Source organism: Schistocerca piceifrons, chromosome 7, assembly GCF_021461385.2.
Source record: "Schistocerca piceifrons isolate TAMUIC-IGC-003096 chromosome 7, iqSchPice1.1, whole genome shotgun sequence".
NCBI classification, from domain to species: domain Eukaryota; kingdom Metazoa; phylum Arthropoda; class Insecta; order Orthoptera; family Acrididae; genus Schistocerca; species Schistocerca piceifrons.
The window spans coordinates 427,268,564-427,284,960 of NC_060144.1; positions in this window are offsets into that span (position 1 = coordinate 427,268,564).

Genomic DNA, 16,397 nt, shown 5'->3' on the forward strand with positions numbered 1-16,397 from the left:
TTGCGATGAGACACCGTGTCAGACGCTTTCCGGAAATCTAGAAGTATGGAATCTGCCCGTTACCCTTCATTCATAGTTCGCATTATATCACATGACAAAAGGGCAACCTGAGTTTCGCACGAGCGATGCTTTCTAAAACCATGCTGATCGATGGACATCCCAATCTGTACATGGGAGGTTAAAGCCGCCTCCAACTAGCAACGCATGATATAAGTATTTATGCACTACTGACGATAGACATTTATTTAATAAGTCTAAAACTGCCACAGCAGAACCGGGTGACCGGTGAAAACATCCAACAATTAACTTGGTTTCGCTTATACCTGTTGTACTCGACCAGATAACTTCACTGTCACACTCAACTTAGACCTCAGTAGAGACGACATACTTGTCAACAGCAATGAACACTCCCCCTCCTATGACCTCTAATTTGTCTTTACGATATACGTTCCCTGACTCGCTAAATGACAGGTGTAAAGGTAGTTTCAAGAGTGCCTCAAGAAAGTGTGATAGGAAAATTGCTCTTTAAAATATGTATAAATGATGTAATGCTAACCCCAGTTCTATGAGGTTTTTGTTAGAAAGAAGTTACACAGCAAGAAAATGTTGTGAATTGCAGCGAGTCCTCCAATGGTCGGTTTACACAGGGAAAGGCAGTTGACTTATGGCGTAAATAAATATAACGTATTACGCAGAAACGATCGAAGAAATCCGCTACTTAGCTTTCGCGCTATTTGGGTCAATAAGGGGAAGTAGTAAATACGGGATAATACCAATATCTAACCATTGGAGCGACTACAGTGAAGTAACAACGTAAAGGATATTGTACGAGGGTCGGAGGCCAGGCAGAGGCTCATTGGAAGAATCTTAAGGGAAAATGTTTCGTATATGAAAGAAATATTTTACATGACATTTGTTCGATGAATTCTTGAGTATCGCTCGTCAGTTCAGGACACTCATCGGGTTAGCTTAATGAAAGAGATAGAGAAAATCCAATGAAGAGCGGCGCGTTTCGTCACGGGAACGATTAATCTGCGCGAGAGATCAGCAAACTCCAGCGGAAGACCCCATACTACAGGCGTTGTATGTGGTGTCACCGCCAGACACCACACTTGCTAGGTGGTAGCATTTAAATCGGCCGCGGTCCGGTAGTATACGTCGGACCCGCGTGTCGCCAGTCAGTGATCGCAGACAGAGCGCCACCACACGCCAGGTCTAGAGAGACGTACTAGCACTCGCCCCAGTTGTACAGCCGACTTTGCAAGGAACGGTTCACTGACAAATACGCTCTCATTTGCCGAGACGATAGTTAGCATAGCCTTCAGCTACATTTGCTACGACCTAGCAAGGCGCCGTATTCAATTGATATTGAGATTCTATTAATGTATCATCAAGAGCGATGTTCTACAAATGTGGATTAAAGTTAAGTATTCCAGAAGCTACGCACTTTTCTTTATAGCATTCATTACGTATCCTGTTTCAGACCTCATGCCAGCCTGCGTGAGTTTAACCGCGTGCCTTTCGGCTTCCTCTCGTTGTGACTTGGCTGTCTTGCTAAGTCACAACATTGTACATCACGTACAGGTTGTAAATCCAAGTGAATACGTTCCAGGAAGATTCGGACAACAAACTACTCTCTCCCATATACGTCTTGTGAAACAGCCACAATGTGAAAATCGTTGAATTTAGACGTATTACGGGGGTTTCTAGACAATCATTGTTCCAACGTCTCATTACGAATCTGGGAGGGAAGAGGTAAACAGATAATAGTACTACCACTATGCTTCGTCACATACAGTATTGGGCGTCACGGGGTGTGTCTATAGATACAGGTGGAAACATTACCTGACAGGACGTAGTGAGGTGCCATGTTACCCAAGCCAGGATACCGGGTGAATACATTATAAAGTGCATCTACACACAGAAAACAAGTGTGGACTGTAATTACAGTATAACAGCAAAAGTTGGTAGATATTGTAATACTTTAATGCGGAGCTAATTGACGATGAAAAAATATTAGCTTCAGTTTTGGCCACCAGGTGCAATTCCGGTCATGTTAATGCAAGGGATGTATGGAAAATTTTCAACGTGTAATGGATTAGGAACGGGACGTAGGCAGAGAAGCTGAAGCAAGGAAGGAAAGCCTAGTGTCGATTTTATTACTTAACCGCCACTTACACAATTTTTTCTATATGAGCATTGGAAACTTCTACGAGATAATGTACAGTGACAGATTTGCATTTGGTGGACAAAATTGGAACTTTTTTTGTCCAGCGTAAATTGGTTTCGCATCAACGCTTTAGTAGATGTACCAAGTTTCGTTGCCAGACAATAATTGCAGGATGCACTTTATCTCCGTGACTAGCTTCAATTAAATTATTAACCACACGGTATCAATTTTTGCGTCGTACTAGGAAGAAACATATGCGGGAACTTAATATGTTCCAGTCTACCAGCATTTACTACCCAACGAGCAGTCTGAATGAATATTTGAACCGATGCAATAAGGAACACGTCTGCCTAAACGAGAGGGAACTTTTTTCTCGTTTAAACGGCTGAATTCTTTTAGAGTGTAATTTGTTGTGATTTATAATATCGAATTAAATTGAGCAAGTTCGGTGAATTTTACGTAGCGGGTACGAAATACTGCACTGGATGTTCGGTCGTTCTGCGCCATAAATCGCGTCTGCGGCCGGCGGCTGCCCATGTGGCTCCGAGCGGCCCCTGCGGCGGAGTTCCTGCAGGACACCGCTAGACGGCGCTAGTACCGCAACCAGAGCGATCGTAGCTGACAGAAACGCAGCTGTCACAATGGTCACGGTCACGGTCATCCAAGAATCACGAAACGGCGCAAAGTCGCTCTCAGTAGATGTGCATCCAGTAGAAGCATCCGGACAACGACACGGTCCGGACAACTACTATGTTCTCCGCCAACGTGCAACAACCACTCACAGACGGAAGGATGCCGCGCCAGCAGAGCGGCGTATATAAAGGGTGTCTCAGGGAACTCGTGAAATTCCTCCACCCTCTTCTGTACATTTTGTATATGGCGGACATGTCACGGCCATCACCCTCCATCAACCTTCTCCAGTTCGCCAATGACACCGCCTTCCCTGCTCTCGCCCCCACCCTGCAGCGCTCCCAACAGCTTCTCCAGTCCCATCTTGACCCCTTCCTTCCACCTCCCCGACTTCTATGTCACCGTCTATGGCCGTCTTATCGCCCTTACCCCCACCCTTAAGTACCTTGGAATCACCCTTGACTGTCGCCTCTCCTGGTCCCCCCACCTCCGAACAATCCAAGCCAAGGCACGCTCTCGACTCTGTCTCCTCAAGCTCCTTTCTGGGCGCACATGGAGTCTGGACCCCTCCCCCATCCTCCACACCTACAAATCTCACATCCGCCCTATCCTCTGCTACGCCCACCCTGCCTCGATCTCCACTCCTCCTACCTTTTACAAATCCCTACAGAATCTTGAACGCCGTGCTTTTTGCCTCACCTATCGCATCCGTCTACCCTCCCCCATGCGGATCCTGTATGACCTTGTTCCGTTCCCCCACCTCCTCCTTTTCCTCGAACGGATACGGATCCTCTACACCACCCGTTAACTCGGTCCTCCTCACCCACTTGTCTCTCCCATCCTCTCCCGCCCCCGCCCGCTGCCGTGCCTGTATTTCCACGTCCCACCTGCTCTCCATCTCTCCACTCTCCCCCTACCTGATGATGCCCTCCTCCCCTCCATCTACCCCTCCTACCAACTTTGATATTCCCGTCCCACTTCCTGTGTTTGTTCCTATGGGCACCCTCTCTCCCTTCTCTCCACCTTCCCTCCCTCCTCCCTTTTTCTCCCCTCCACCCCTGGGCTTCCCCTACCCCCATAGCTTCATTCCTCCCGCCATCTCCTCTGCCATTGAAATCTTTGCTCTCCCCTCTCCCTCCCCCACCACCTTCTTCCCCTCTTGGCAGGTCCCTGGACTCGCACACGTTAAGTGCACATTTTCGCACCTGAGATCGTCGCCATCAGTTTCTCGTCTGATTGCCATTGTTTTGTGATTTAGTGTTTTTTGCCGCCACGCTCCTTCGTTCACTTGTACCGTCTAAGTCATCAGTGTTTGTGAGCAGTGGCGACAGTTTTTCGTGCTTTTTCGTCGGGTGTTAACGGCTTCCTGTTTTCAATTTTTGTATGTACTGTTTTTTGTCAACCAATCTGTTACTTTTCTGTCTTCCTTGTCTCTTTTATTGTACTGCTTGTGGCTGAAGAGCGGAGTAGATTTATCTGCTGCCAGCCCACCTTTGTATGAGATGAAAAATAACAATAAAGATAAACAGAATTCGTCAATTCCATCCTCACAAGACGCATCCACCAGCATGTTCACCAGCAAGGCCTCCTTCCCGCTACCCAATGCGGCTTTCCACCGTTATTCTCGGCCGATGACCTTCTTCTTTACCTCACTCACCTCCTCTCAGAACAACTCAACTCCCATCGCTATGCCATCTTCCTCTCCCTTGACCTTGATCCGGCCCACGACTGCATATGGCATTCCAGTCTACTTTTCAACCTCCAAACCTCCGCCCATCATACTCCGTCCGTCTGATCGCCTCCTTTATTTCCCACCGTCCTTCCTATGTCACCATCCATATCATGGATTCCTATGCCATCTACCCCTCCGCTGGTATGCCCAAGGTTCAGTCCTCTCCCACCTTCTCTACCTCCTTTACATGGCGGATATGCCCCAGCCTTTAGCTCCCTTAGACCTTCTCTAGTACGCTGATGACACTGCCTTCTTGCCATCGCCCCACCTCTGCAACGCTCTCAGCACCTTCTCCAGGGCTGGCCGGTGTGGCCGTGCGGTTAAAGGCGCTTCAGTCTGGAACCGCGTGACCGCTACGGTCGCAGGTTCGTATCCTGCCTCGGGCATGGATGTGTGTGATGTCCTTACGTTAGGTTTAATTAGTTCTAAGTTCTAGGCGACTGATGACCTCAGAAGTTAAGTCACATAGTACTCAGAGCCATTTGAACCATTTGAACCTTCTCCAGTCCCGTCTTGACCCGTTCACCACTTGGTGTAACCAGTGGCTGCTCAAGGTCAATCCTTCCAAGACCCCAGCGATGGCTGTAGGCAAAATCACCCCTTCCCTCCGCCTCCTCGATTTGTATCTCACTGTCTATTGCCATCCTATCAACCTCACCCCCACCCACATGTACGTTGGCGTCACCTTTGACCGTCGCCTCTCCTGGACCCCCCATATCCAGACGTTCCAAGCCAAGGCACACTCCCGACTCCACCTCCTCAAGCTCCTTTCTGGCCGCACATGGGGTCTGGACCCCTCCACCATACTCCACACCTATAAATCCCTCATCCGCCCTATCCTCTGCTACGCCCATACTGCCTGGATCACCATCCCTCCTACCTTCTACAAATCCTTTCAAATCCTGGAACGCCATGCCCCCCACTTCACCTATCATTTCGGCCTCCCCTCCCCACGTGGATCCTGTATGACTTAATCCCGTTCCCACACCTCCACCTTTTCCTCGAACCGATACTGATCCTTTACACCTCCTGCAAACTTCAACCCTCTCATCCACTTGTCTCTCCCATCCTTTTCCACTCCCATCTGCTGCCGCACCTGTACTCCGACATACATGCCACCCGCTCTCCATCTCTCCACACTCCATATCCTTGCCCAAGGTGGCTTCCGCCAACTCCCCCTCCCTGATGATGCCCTCTTCCCCTCCATCTATCACTCCTATCAATTTTGATCCTCCCTTTCGTCCCCTGTGGTTTTCCTCCAGGGCACCTGCTCTCCCTTTTCTCCCTCCTCTCTTCCTCCCTCCCTCCCCTACCCCTGGGCTTCCTCAACCCTCTACCCTCTCACCTCCCCCTCCCTTCTCCTCTCCCACTGGCATCAACATCCCTCCTACCTGCACCTCTTCCCTTTGGAAGGTCTCCGGTTTTGTGCGTGAACAGTGCATCTTCTTGCGCCTGAGATCTTCGCCAGTGCTCGTGTGTGTCTTCGCGTCAATGCTTCAGTGTTTCTCCGTTTGTGCTCCTCTGTTCATGTATGTGAACTCGTTCTTTCCCATTGTGTTTAGTGACGAACGTTTTTTATTTAAACAGTGCGCCTGTGAACGGCTTCATTTATTTTACTATGTATGCCTCCCGTTTTTGTCCACCATGTTTGTTTGTTTTTCTGTCTTCTCTTTCCTGTATGTGTTTACTGTGGCAGAAGAGCGGCACACATAGGCCGCTGCCGGCCTACCTTTATTGACCTTTATTGTAAAGGTATTAAAATAACAATAAAGAAAAAAAGAAGTCGTAAACAGAGATGCCGTCGTCGTAACGTGGAAAAGAAGCGATTTATGTGATGTCCAAACAGCATGCTTTCGGGCCTAGGATAGCAGCGTTTTAGAAACACCAGGTTCATAAACTATTTGAGTGCTGCTGTGATTGAAGTATACCGTGCACGGCAAAAAGCAACTACCCACAACCGGCATCGAGACAAATGTGATGCACCATGAGCCGCAGATGACAGTGTTGAACAACGGCTGTTGAGATGCGCACGGGAGAATAGGCGTGCTACTGATGAGCAACTGAACGCCCTGATGGACCAAGGGTCTACGAATAGTGTCTCCTCACCGACCGATCAGCGTACATACTGCATATGGGACTCCACAGCAGGAGCCTGGTTGACGCGCGCATGCTGACTGCTGTTCATCGTCGACGAAGGCAATACCGCAACCGGAGTTCAACTGAGGGGCGACATGTGGCCTCTTCAGGTGAATCACGTTTTCTGCTCCATCGGTCAGATGGCTGTTGGTACATACAGCATGAAAAGTCTGAAAGCAACAACGAGGTCGCGTTTTGGCCAGGGGAATGTTTTCATAGCATTCCCTGGGTGATATCGTCATTCTGGGAGGGGCAATGGCTTTCGACGGGATGTTACTGATTGGAGAGTGTATTAGTGGACATCTGTATGGGATGTGTTCACCTTTCACTTCTCTGGGGGTTTGAAATCTGCTGGTGACACATTCAATGAGTGTATGATGACTGTAGGAGTGGCAACCCATTCCCCCTTATGAGCCGAAGCCAGAGAAAGTAGTGGTGGACGTTGGGATCTGGAGCACAGTCCACGGTCTAGTCAATCCCAAACGTTTTCCAAAGAGTCGTGGTCAGGACAGAATCACTGAGTGAAATGTCATGCTGAAACAGTTATCGTCTCCGATCTGTTCTTCTGACTTACTCAATATACAATGCCGTAAAAATTTAAAATATGTCCCTTTAGGGTTTTTTGAACCTCAGTAAAGGAATCACGTGCTAACGACGAGGGACACCGTCATATCGCAGCATCACCTCCTCTGTACTTCGCCGTTGGCACTACACGTGATGGTAAGTAACATTCTCCAGGTATTTTGCAAACCCAAACACTTCCATCGGATTGCCAAAGAGTATAGCGTGTTTCATCACTTCATATCAGCCGTTACCAGCCATATACTAAGCAGCGGCGTCACACTTTTCATCGTTTAAGCGTCGCTTAAAGTTGACTATGGAAATGTGAGGTTTATGAGGAGCTGCTCCACCGGTGTATCCAGTTCTTTCTGACTCCACACGCACAGTCACTGTGCTAACACTGCTGGCAGCACTTTGGAATTCGCAAGTGATTCATTTCACTGAGTGAATGCAATTTCTTGCAACCACCCTCCACGGTGTTCGACGGTCCTTGGCCGTCAGTTTATGAGGTATACCTGGTCTTGGCTTAGCTGTGGTTGTTTCTTCGCCTTTTCACTTCACACCAGCCAACATTGGCAGCTTTAAATGGTTTTCAACGTCACTGATAGGTGTAAGTCAATGAGCTCTCCTGACCGACTTATTCTGCTGTTACTGTTTATATACTGACAACGCAATGCTCGCCACCTTCCAAAATACCGGAGAGTCCAACTCTCATGACATGTAGTGGTCGATTCCTCTTTACATTGTTGTGGCCAGATACTTCAGAGGTGTAGCTACATGATTGTGCGCAAAACTTTTTTTTCTTGTAAAAACGTTTTTATCTGAGCGTTGCTTGACATTATTCTTCATCAGTTCCCGCCTTGTGAATACGTTTTTCCTTTCATCTCTAGGCTACAAATTTACCGAAACGTAATCTATTTGGCTTATTTTCATTTGGGTCAAACTAAACTATTAATCCCCTCTAGTGCTCCTACCGGTGCTACGTTCACTATTCCTGAATGATGGAGCCAACTTAGAAAACAGCAAGGGATTTATTAGGCCTTATTCTCGACTGTGGTTGGCAGTCGACTTCGTCCCTACTTCCTGTTAGGGGATTGAGGCACGTGTTCAGAGGGTTCGACACTGCTAATATACGAGGGCTGTCCAGTTAGTAAGTTTCGATCGGTCGCAAAATGGAAACCACAGTGAAAACCAGAAACATTTTATCTGCAATTGTCAGGTACACCTTCCACCTACTTCTCTACATAGTCGCCGCTCCAGCTTCGAGTTTTGTCGTAGTGTTGTATCAACGTTCCAATATCTTCCTCATACAGAGTGGCCGCCTGTGCTTTCGGCCAGTTATCTGCGCTGGTCTTCAGGTCGTTGTCTGTGGAAGAATTTTGTCTTCATAGCCTGCTGTTCTTATGAGCAGAGATGAGGCTCAGGGGGAGGTAATTACGGACTGTATTGTGGATAAATAAAGTGCAAATGTCGTGTGACTATTGCCTCCGTCGGGTGCAAGTCTTTCGATTTGACACCACTTCGGCGACTTGCGAGTCGATGGGGATGAAATGATGATGATTAGGACTACACAACACCCAGTCCTTGGGCGGAGAAAATCTGCGACCCAGCCGGGCATCGAACCCGGGCCCTTAGGATTGACATTCCATTGCGCTGACCACTTTTTTCTTTAAAAAAAAAACTCTGATTTTGTTCGTTTTCGTTCGGGGTATGTGCTCGGGGCGGACGTCGTAAGACATCCGTTTAAGTTCATCTTTGATCAGTTAACTCAGTTTGTTTTATTACAGAGGGCTGCTAACCCTATGACCGAACACGCTGAGCTACCGTGCCGACCACTCAGCTACAGGGGGCGGACTGTATTGAGGGTGATCAAACACTACTCATCGGAAACGCTGCAGGAGTGTCTTCATTGTCTCTGCAGTGTACGGCAGAGATTTGACATGAAGAAGGAACTGCTCGACAGTTGTGTTATGTGGGCCGAGAGCAATTCCCCACTACCTTTGCAGTACTTCATACAAACAACTACACATTTGACAGGTAAGTCAACCAATGAATTCTGACTCAAGATGCGACAATACAAACTTCCTTAACTATCAGGTGCACTATTAACGCACTGGAGAATGTTGGGAATTCCAACTTGCTGGAGAGAGAGAGAATCAACCAATAAGATAACAAATGAGGTAACCAAGGGAGTTGGTTACTATGATTTATTGATTCTCGGCTGAATGTATCATCTCACGGCAACAGCGCGACGTAGTTGCAACATCAAGTCAAATCAGTGGCGCCTACACTGATCGGACAGAATGCTATGGCGACCGACCTCATTTTTTACGTTTTTGAGTCATCAGTCTTATGTCAACCTCTTCATCTCAGAGTAGCACTTGCCACCTACGTCCTCAGTTATTTGCTAGATCTAATACAATATCTGTCTGCCTCTGTAGTTTTTGCCATCTAAAACTCCCTCTAGTAGCATGTAAGTCATTCCCTGAATTCTTAACAGATGTCCTATCATCCTGGGCTTTGTCCTTGTCAGTGTTTTCCCCATATTCGATATCTCTCCGTATCTGCTTAGAACCTCCTCATTCCTTGCCTTATTTTCAACGTTCGTCTGTAGCGCAACGCTTCCATTCTCTTCTCTTGCGGTTTATTCGTACTCCATGTTACACTACCACACAATGCTGCGCTACAAATGTACATACTCAGAATTTTCTTCGTCAAATTAAGGCCTATGTTTGATACTAGTTCACTTCTCTTGGCCAGGAATGCGAGGGCTAGTGTGCTTTTGAAGTTCTTCTGGTTCCGTCCGTCATGGGTTATTTTGCTGCCCATGTAGCAGAATTCCTTAGCTTCATCTGCTTCGTTGCCATCAATTATCGGTGATCTCATTTCTGCTACTGCTCATTACTTTCGACAAGCTGTGATATACTCTCAGTCCATAACCTGTACTCTTTAGATTGTTCATTCTATTCACCAAATCATGTAATACTTCTTCACTTTCATTCAGGATAGCAATGTCATCAGCGTATCCTATCTCTAATGGCATTTCACCTTGAATTCTAATTCCACTCCTGAACTTTTTTTTTTGCCTCATTGCGTCTCCGATGTACAGACTGAACTGGAAGGTGAAAGAGTGCATCCCTGTCTTACATCCGTCCTCATCCGACCACTTCGTTCCTGGTCGTCCACTCTTATTATTCCCTCTTGGCTCTTGTACATATTGTGTATTACCCTTCTCTCCCTGTAGTTTACACCTATTTTTCTCAGAATCTGGAACATCTTGCATCATTTTACATGGTAGAATGCTTTTTCCAGTTCGACATTATCCTATGAACGTGTCTTGCTTCCATTGTCAACAGGAACGTCAGAATTGGCTTTATAAATCCTTTATCTTTCTGAAGCTACTCTGATCGTCATCTTACACGTACTCAATTTTCTTTTCCTTTCTTATGTATATTACATTTGTAAGTAGCTTTGATACATGAGCTTTTATGGTGACTGTGCGATAATTCTCGCACTTGTCGGCTCTTCCTGTCTGCGGGATTGTGTGTATGACATTTTTCAAATGTCAGTTGTTATGTTGCAAGACTCATACACTACTCCCACCCATGTGAATAGTCGTTTTGTTGTCACTTACCTCAATGATTTTAGAAATTGTGATGGAGTGCTGTTGACGCCTTCTACACTCTTAATGTTTCCACCCTCCCTTTTAAATTCATCGAAGGTTGCTTTGACTTTTCTTTATGCTGAAATAATCCTTCCGACAATCACTTTTTCTCGATATCTTTAGATTTTATTCCTGATTTTTTCTGAAAGTTTTGTACTTTCTTCTTTCATCGATCAGCTGCATTATTTCTTGTGATACCCATGGTTTCTTCACAGTTACCTTCTTCGCACCTAAGTTTTTCTTTGCAAGTTCTGCGATTGCTGGTTTTAGAGACGTCCATCCCTCTTCACCTATATTGCGTGCCGAGCTATTCCTTATTGCTTTATCAACAGACATAGAGAACTTCAAGCGTATCTCGTCATTACATAGTACTTTCACTTCTTTGCGTATTGATTCTTCTTGAGTTGTCGCTTAAATATCAGACTACTCTTCGTCACTACTACTATGTGATCTGAGTCTACTCGTATATCTGCTCCTGGGTACGGATTACAATCCACTATTTGATATCGGAACACATGTCTGACCATGACGAAGTCTACCTGAAAATGTAACTGAATTCGTGCCGTATCATCCGGCTTTTTCCAAGTATACATCTTGTGGTTCTTAGTGCGAGTATTTGTTATTACTAGCTGAAAATTAATACAAAACTCAATTAGCCTTCCTCGTCTCTCATTCTTTGCCCCAAGCGCGTATTGTCCTCTAACCTTTTCTTCAACTCCTTCCCCGAGAACTGCATTCGATTCCCCCATGACTACTAAATATTCATCTCCCTTTACTTTCTGTATTACCCTTTCAATATCCTAACATACTCTATCTCTTCAGCTTCATCTTGCGACATCGGCATGGCTATCTCAGCTATCGTCGTCCATGTTAGTTTGCTGTCGATTCTGATAAGAACAACCCCATCGATGAACTCTTCACAGTAACACACTCTCTGCCTTATCTTCTAATTCGTAATGAATCTTACTCCCGCTGTACCATTTTCTGCTGTTGTTGATATTACCCTTTACTCGTCTGACCATAGACCCTTTCCTTTTCTCCATTTCACTTCACTGACCCCTACTATATCTAGATTGAGTTTTTGTACGTCCGTTTCCCTATTTTACTTCTTCCCTACCACTTTCAAGCTTCTAAAACTCCACCAACCTACTATCGATATAAACCCGTCCAGGTGATACCAGCGTCACCTGGCGAGGAACGGACACAGGCACGGTGCATGTATTATCAGTGAGCGTGCTGTCCATGTGAAGAATGGGGAAGGTGCGCAATTTATCTCAACTTGACCGATGGCAGAATGTTACGGCCTGGAAGCCCATCACGAGCATTTCGGAAACTGCACGATTTTTCGGGCATTCGAGGCGTGCTATGATAAGTTTCTTCAACAGACGAGGAAACAAAGGTGAACCCACGTCCGGACGTCATGGGCTTGGGCGGCCACCCCTCACTACAGAAATCTAACGTGGTTGGTTGGGCGGACTGTTAAAATAAAGGAGGGGGCGAACTGTGGCGGAACTTACATCAAACTTTAATGCCCGGCAGAATAAAAGTGTGAACACACAGTGCACCGAACACTTCTGACGATGGGCCTTCGCAGCCGACGACCCATGCCTGCACCAATGTTAACACGACATCGGCCATTACAACTGAAATAGCACGTGACCATAGGCACTGGACGTTGGTGTAGTGGCAGAGCGCTGCTTGATCTCATGAATCTCAATACCTTTTTCATCCTACTCACGGTAGAGCGCGAATCCTTCCCCTCCAGGGGAACAGCTCTTTGATACTATACCGCGGGACCGAGATAAACTGGTGGCTGCTGCATTGTGCTCTGGGGAATATTCACGTGGGCATCCGAGTGTCCAGTGAGGCTCGTGCAAGGCACCATGATGGCCAAGGTGTATCGTACACTGGTTGCTGACCACATACACCTCTTTAAGACGATCATCTTTCCAGGCGGCAGTGGCACTTTTCTGTAAGATAGTGCGCAATGTCAGAAGGTTAGGAGTGTGAAGGAGTGGTTCGTGGAAGACAATGGCAAGTTCCAATTGCTGTGCTGGCCCCCATCTCTCCCACTCGCCAGGTCTAAACCCAAATGAACATATCTGGGATGTGACTGTATATGATGTCAGAGTACATCGGCTTCCTCCCCGGGATTTACGAGGATTAGGCGACTTGTGTGAAGCTGTGGCGCCAACTGCCTCCAGTGCTCTACTGAGACCTCGTGGCTTACATGCCACGACGCGTCGCCGCTGTTATCCGGGTAAATGTGGATGTACCGGCTATTAGGTAGGCGGTCATAATGTTCCAGCTGATAAGTGTGTATGTGAATGACATTAATAACTGCTGCTGTAGGTAATGAACAAACATACTGCAGTCAGACTTATGTTGGCAAGTGCTAAAAACGCAGTGCATTCTCATCAAAGTCGCCAATCTGCACAAGTATGTCCAGTGAGAAGGTAGGTAAAGCAGCGGCTGTGGTCCCTAGTTTTATGGCTTCTGTGGGTGCTCTACGTTGGGTTCTTACGTCAAAAAATCAGGACAATACCACCTGCTCGGAGGAGCAGAGAACGAGAACTACCTGTAGGACGTGGGAACATCAAACATTTTGTGTCCACAGCGATTTCACATATTGTCTTAGCTCCAAACGTGGAAGCACAGTCATCTTTGTATTACCGTACCTCTCGAGGTGAAGATCAAATGATATGTTATTTTTTTGTTCATAATTTAACTGGTTTCATAATATTGAGCAAAGAATTCAATCCTCTCAAAGTGACTGCATCCGAAATTAGATTTCGGAATACTGTTCCTCAGTAAGTTAGAAATTTGCCTATAAAGTTTAGGGAACCTCTAAATAAAGCTTATGACGCTGTAAGAAGTTCACCAGGTGGGTAATCAGGAATAACGAAACCGAATTATCTGTATATTACTTATTTAGAAGACTAGTGCTAATGCACATGTACATTTCCTAGCATGTGGTAAACATTGTGTGACAATTACCTACAATTGTTCCCATTTTCTTGATGCTTCCACAGAGTTTAAACTCTATAGGCAAAATATTAGTGACACTCTTAATAGAACATCCTAATGACTTTGAGCACAGTAGAACTGGGGTATATAGAATTGTGGTAAAAGTGGTATCACGGAGCCGCGAGGAGCGGCCGCTTGGTTTGAGGCGCCTTGTCACGGTTTGCGCGGCCCCTCCCACCGAAAGTTCGAGTCCTTCCTCAGGCATGGGTTTCTGTGTTGTTCTTAGTATAAGTTAGTTTCAGTTCGTCGAAGTAGTGTTTAAGTCTAGAGACCGATGACCTCAGCAGGTTGGTCCCTCATGAATTCACACACCTTTGAACATTTGGTACGACCGACGACGTAAGCCGTGGCAGTGAAAGTATCTATCTTTTCCAGTTGGCTGTTTGAAATTAGCTCAATAAAATAGGTCGACTTGGAGAAGTGACGGAATGGACGTCGATTTGGAAGACATAGGTGATGCAGTATCGAAGTTTGAGTTGGACAGAGTCTCAGAAGGCTTTCTAACAAACAAGAAATAAACGACAGACAGCATTCGTTTCGCCTTTCCAATATTATTAGGGTAAGTTGCATACAAATGTTTCTTGCAGTTAGTATATAGAATCAGTGAGAGCAGAGACAGACTATCAGACTTTCCGAATGAAATTGTAAGCACCATTTCGATGATATAAAAGGCAGTTAAATACGAGAAGTATCGAGCAAGCAGGTTAACATCTCCTGAAACCAAAACGCTGATAAAAGTAGTACAGAAAAGACAGGTGAATAAAAGTTGGAGAGTTGTTGGATGACAACCAGTTGACTTTAGTAATGACAAAGGCAACAGAGCTGCAATTCTGACCTTGTCCTTTATAATGGTGACAAGACTTAAAAACCCAAGACACCTTCACAGGATTTGCCTACCTAGAAAAACTATTCAACAGCGTGAAATGTTGCACGATGTTATAAACACTCAGAAAAATTGAAAAATATGAGGAAACAATCACAACTTACAATAAGAAACAACACTAAGAATCTAAGAGCTGGGGAGAAGAGTCCGAACTGGAAAGGAGATAAGGAAGCGGTGCAGCCTTCCTCCCTTATTGTTCTACTTGTACACTGTAGACGCAATGACGAACATAGGAAAATGATTCTGGAATTGCATTAGCATCCTTGGTTAAAGTTGTTGTTTCCTTCTCGCCTCGAACACTGGAATGAATAAATTATATCTAGGGGCGGACAAAGACAATCAACGACATGCCGTAAGTGAAGAGATATTATATATGTATCTCATCGCTTCCAGATTTCAACTTTTCCGACGCTCATCTAATTTTCTTCTCTAGGCAGTGCACAGCGTGTTCGTGTAATCTCCCTCCCTCCTGTTTTAGCCGTGGCAGAGACTAGATGTGCCTACGTAGTCACCCTGGCGAAGAACACATTTCTCACAATGAGTGATCAATTTATTGATAGCGTTACTGCAGACTATTCGGCTTTTCTGACGAAGCTACAACCTCACAGCTGCTTGGACCGCTTTATCTCTGCCGAAGTGAACATCTTGAAATTGTTGTTTAAGTTTTGGAGTCAGACGAAAACCAGAATGGAAGAACCAGTGACGTCGTATAGTTGCAGATGTTGTAGCGCTGTTGTTTGGTCTGGCATTCGCGTGCTTCAGGAGAGGGTGCTTCACATGTGGACAAATTCTTCGATTTCGAATCTCGATTATAGCATCCTATTTCTCGCATAGTTACGTTGTACACTGCCATTGTACACGCGGCTGTTCTGAGTCCTCTAGCAGCAAAGGGCTGTAAATATATTGACATGTGGAATTAGGACTTAGAATGTTAATAAAGTTCGTTATATTAAAGAAGCTTTTAAGAGTCTGCTCATAAAAATTTTGGAGATATTACTTTTCATCAGGATTTCCTGTAGTGCATATAAATTTTAGTATATTCATTGAGGTAGCTGAATTTTTTTGATTAAAAAATGAAATGGTAATATTAAATTCATAGGTCCTTTTTATTGAGGTGGATGAAATTTTTTGATTAAAAAATGATACGGTAAAATTAAATGGATAGGTCCTTTTTTATTATACCTTTCGCTTACAGGAAGTCAACATCATGTAGAAACTTCAAGAAATGAATGACACCATGCTGTCTAAAATAACATTTATTTGCAACCGTCTTAAATTTTAAACCATCTTCGCTACAGCTTGATTTAATGTGGGCGAAAACACGTATAGTGCATCGAGATATACACCATTTTATGAAATTAATTCCGGCGTCATACTCCAGTTGTGCACGTTGATTAGCCAAGCTCGCCTGTTTCTGCTGTGTTCCGCAGTAAACTCAACTTTGTACATGCTGCTGCCTTTTGCGTGTAGTAAGCCAAAATAGCCTATTTTTCAGTAGACTGCAGTTTGTACATACTGTTCACTTTCACCTGAGCAAAACGTTCTCTTATATCCACAACCTTTAGTATCAACTTTTGTACTGTTGATGTTACAC